We start from the raw sequence: 3,983 nt of genomic DNA on the forward strand, positions 1-3,983 counted from the left end.
ATGTGCAATACTAGCTATATCTAGTCACTAAATCACTAGTTACATTTAAATTGTACTTTTGTATAAACTTACTGTGCATAATATGCATATCAATGTGAAGGCCAACTGCAATACTATAAATGGTCACTTTACTCAGATTGCTCAATGTGAATATCATGACTCACTTGTTGTATTTACTTGTAAAATTGCACTGTACATACTTATACTCTTATTTATTGTCTGTGGTTATATGTCTGTTTTTCTAACACCAGTCAGGAGCAGTGCTCCTAATTTCGAAAAGACAATTCAATAGAGCGTCCAAATGCGTCGCGTCACGTGACGGGGTTGCGCCGTGACGTCACTCTGACATGGAGCCAGCGCTGGTGGCGGACCGTTGGTCGCGCGGTTGAGATGGAGCAAAGTTCATTCAAACGACTGGAAGTTGACCCCAGAACCCGTTAAAAACGAGACCTAGAAACATTCCCCGTGATCTTAAGACGGTAAGATACAAGCGACACACGCGTATAGAGGACAAAATGGAAGAAAAACAGCCGTGTTTCGGTAACGCGTTAGCTCGTTTGACCGGTGACTGACTGTGTGTGACGGGTGATGTGTTGACAGCTCATTAATTAATCTACGCAATTTACAGTCTGAAACGATTATAAACTTTCAGTTTCAAAGACATAGATGCGTGTAGTTGACTTATAAACGTCTGTCTGACGTCTTGCTGTTTTTTTGTAGCTGCGTCAGTCAGTAACGCTACGTGACGTCACGTCTGTACTGTTTTACAGTATCATAACAACAGTGTCTGACACCATGGTACTCCAAGATGCTTGTAATACTATGGAAATATTGATTTCTGTGGTGTATGGCAAAGTATCATGCTAATGCCACCTGATATCTAATCTCTTTACCGTGGTAAAACCACAGTGCTTTATTTGTAGTGTCTTTTTACAAACTATTAAGGCTGAATGGGGTAAAAGAATTAACTACATTTTCTGAAATGTCATGTTTACAAATGCAAATGAGGCATTATCTAATTAAATATGCACTCATTTGCATACATTTCAGAGTATGAGTACAGAAACCTGAACTCGGGATAAAGCCAGGTTCAAAATAATTGTGTGTTTTTGTTGACTGGTTAGAGTTAAACGCAGTTACAGAAGGGATTTTGGATTTCTCTAGAGCTGCACAATTAATCGAATTTGTAATCGCGATTATAATTACGGATTCCACACTTACATAATCGTTTAAAGTTCACTTATGTTATTCTGCATGTTTTTTTTGCATGTGTTATTTTAAGGGTTTTCCATAGGGATGCACGATATATCGGCCACCATATCGGTATCGGCCGATAAATGCTCATTTTTTCTGTTATCGGTATCGGCCCGATAAGAAAATTTGGCCGATAAACCAATCCAATGTATAGTTGACATCTGAGGCTTAATACTATAGAAAAGCAATACAAGTTTTTCAGTTGGAGTGTTTTTTAAGCGTATTTTTATATAAAAAAAATATGGCATGCAGTTGCTTCAAACAATGGTATAGATATAATTAGTGCTGGGCGGTATGACCAAAAATTTATATCACGGTATTTTTCAAAATTATACCAGTTTCACGGTACATGAAGGTATTTTTTTTTCATGCATGACCGGGTGTTAACCATATTTTCTACTGACTGAGAGAGGAAATACTGCAGTATATTGACTTAGAATGCCCTATTTTACTGTCATGATGAGTGGAGCTGATGGCAGAGAGCGCTGGATATTTGTGGCGGTCAATGTGGATATTGTGGATGAGTTCTTCTGTGTCATCATGTTCTATTAGTTCTACAGCTTCAGTTTAGGAAATTTCACGCTTAGTAGCACATACAGCTGTTCCCTCACCACAGTGCAACAGTGAAAAGGGACCCCTTTCAAACATTGTCGCATTCCGAATGTTGTTTAAGCGACATACACTGGTATTGCGGTATTTAAAAAATTAATATCATAACAAAAATAAACACCGGTATTCGGTATAAACCGATATACCGCCCAGCACTAAATATAATTCAATGTAAATTGTGATAATCGTAATTAATAATCGCAATTTCAAGGGAATATTCATAATTTTGTTCATAATGGTGCAGCCCTCGATTTCTCTTTTTGTCACTAATACTGTCGACAACCATAAAAATTACATTTTCATCATGTTTTTATGAAAAAAAGTTATGCAAATCGATAAAATAAACATCGAAACGTGTATTTTGGATGTTTTCTTTCTACTAATCTGAAAGACGAGATGTTATGAAAACAAAATAGGCCAAAATCTCAAAATGTACCAGTGCATGAAAATGTCATGTCTTGCCTAATTAAAAGTGAAACCACAGTCATTAAAAGTAGTTCCTGTGCTAATTTGTGAACTATTCAAATCATTACCGGTCAATTTATAACGTGCTTAAAAATCTTCATAATTTTTCATGTTGTTGACAGTGTGCTGATGGGAGCTTTTACCATGATGCACTGGCACGCAGAATTAAGCCAGAAGAAACTAAAGATGGTTTATTGGTTTATTGATAAACCCTGCAGCTCTGCTGATGGATGGATGTTAATCAGGCATTTTGACAGAGTTTAGACCTTTTAACAGAATATTTCTCACAACAAACTGACTTATTTTCAAGTCATTCTGAATGAGAATTGAATGTAGTCCTCAAGTTGTACAGTATCGATGACTGTTATAGTGCTTTTACGTTCTTATTGGAGTACCCAACTCTCTTTGTGGGAAAGAACAAATATGGCACTAAGGTGAAGTTTTGTTGAAATTGTGAGAATCATTTATTTTAGTATCACTGAGATATTATTATAGTTTTTGTTAATATTTTGAACCAGTTTTTATTTTAATTTATTGTCCCTTTTCATTTTAATTTTAGTTAAAATATTAGTAATTTTGTTGTGTTTTTGTGATTTATTTATATAGTTTATATAAATTTTTCTTTCAGTTTTAGTACATCACCTTACAAAGCACGTTCAAACTGCTTTTGTATAGTTTTAATAATCAGCTTATTTGTAAGGAATACACTACAGTGATTTTTACATTTGATTACTATTTGTTTTTCTTCTTTGAATGCTTCTGTTTAGATGTAAGATGAAAAAAGCAATGCACTATTTAATTTGTTTCTTTCTAATATTATATTCGTTCTACTGTTTATTTGCATCGTTGTTCTAATTTTTTATAAAAAAAAGGGAAAAAATTGATATATTTATTGTGATTATTAATATAGTAATTATTAATAAGAAAAGAAGTGGAGGAAAAGATGCAACGTTGCTCGGTGATTTTAGTTTGGAACCTTCAGAAAACTTTAACTCAATGTTTTATTTATTTATTTATTTTTATTTACTTTGCTGAATCGACTTCAAACGGGTGTAGCTCAGTCATTGTTTGGTTGATTCCAACAAATCATGCATCATTTTGAAGGTTTTTTCTCATTTTGCCAGCAAAGGTCACATATATATTTGTAGTTATGGAAAATATCAGCAGAGCAAGTACAAATCCTATTGTTTGCTGATGAAATGCCTTACTTGAAGAAGTAAAATTATTTACAACCAGCAGTTCACCTCCAACTCCATCACCCTGAACGTAGGAGCTCCACAGGGCTGTGTCCTGAGTCCCTTGTTGACATTTACAGTTTGTCCCAATCATAATTGATTATAAGCTCTGTTTGTTCTCTTTGGTTCATCAGTAGAATGTTATTGGGCTCTGTGTGTGTGTGTTTATCAGCACTTTCTCTCAGTAGACAGTAGTGCTGTGTTCAAAATATCGATACGACGATGTATCGTCACAGAGATTTGACGATACGAGTATCGATACAGCTGGCCCAGTATCGATATTGTGGCACGTGTGCAGCAGTGGACCGCGCTTAATTTGTTTAAAATGTTACAACGTTTAGTTTAGAGTAGAAAAGTGCAAGGTTTCTAAAAAAGAATGAATAGAGCATATATAGGCTACAACAAGGTTTAATCTGGCCG

At 35.1% G+C, this 3,983-nt stretch overlaps 1 protein-coding gene across 1 annotated transcript in view; it reads left to right on the forward strand.

Moving 5' to 3' along the window:
• The first annotated feature begins 330 nt into the window (after positions 1-330).
• The window catches only part of LOC107681287 (E3 ubiquitin-protein ligase Itchy-like), a 19,668-nt gene continuing 16,015 nt past the window's right edge, over positions 331-3,983 (forward strand). Inside the window, exon 1 of the mRNA XM_016477553.1 lies at positions 331-479. The gene's annotated coding sequence lies outside the window, so the exon portion shown is untranslated. The remainder of the gene's footprint in view (positions 480-3,983) is intronic.

This window comes from Sinocyclocheilus anshuiensis, unplaced genomic scaffold (assembly GCF_001515605.1).
Source record: "Sinocyclocheilus anshuiensis isolate Anshui unplaced genomic scaffold, SAMN03320099.WGS_v1.1 scaffold1632, whole genome shotgun sequence".
Classification (NCBI taxonomy): Eukaryota; Metazoa; Chordata; class Actinopteri; order Cypriniformes; family Cyprinidae; genus Sinocyclocheilus; species Sinocyclocheilus anshuiensis.